The following is a 565-nucleotide window of genomic DNA, read 5'->3' as shown; positions in this document are numbered from 1 at the left end:
GCAGGGTAATCCCCAGGTTGAAGCCAAAGCCGGGATGGAGGACTTGCTGAGGATTAAGAACCACAACGCCAGAAGTACGAAGAAGTTCAAAAGGGAGATCAGATCAGTGACAGGAAGCGGCTCAAAGTTCAGCAAACAGGCAGAATTCAGCAGGAGTCCATAGACAGGTCAGGCAAAACGATTGGATGGGAACAGGCAGGCACAGTGGTTGAGTGGCAGAACAGGTCAGGATCAGGTCATCAGAAACACTCAGGTAACATTGAATAACTCTCACAACTGGCTCGTTAATAATCTGGCCCAATGACGCTGGCTTTAGATCAAAGATAATGCCCTGATGAACGGTAGCTGGCAGGTTAAATAGAGGCAGGAGCAGATGAACAGTAATAGATAACTGGGCAGAGTTAGACAGGTGAATGAAACGAGTAATTAGGCCAAGATCATAACTCTATCTATATAGAGCTAGCTAGCTAGCTAGATAGATAGATAGATAGATAGATAGATAGATAGATAGATAGATAGATAGATAGATAGATAGATAGATAGATAGATAGATAGATAGATAGAT

This window comes from Cyprinodon variegatus, unplaced genomic scaffold (genome assembly GCF_000732505.1).
Source record: "Cyprinodon variegatus isolate N-32 unplaced genomic scaffold, C_variegatus-1.0 Scaffold1384, whole genome shotgun sequence".
NCBI lineage: Eukaryota > Metazoa > Chordata > Actinopteri > Cyprinodontiformes > Cyprinodontidae > Cyprinodon > Cyprinodon variegatus.
The sequence above is the reverse complement of the archived record's forward strand: the minus strand, read 5'-3'. Positions refer to the sequence as shown.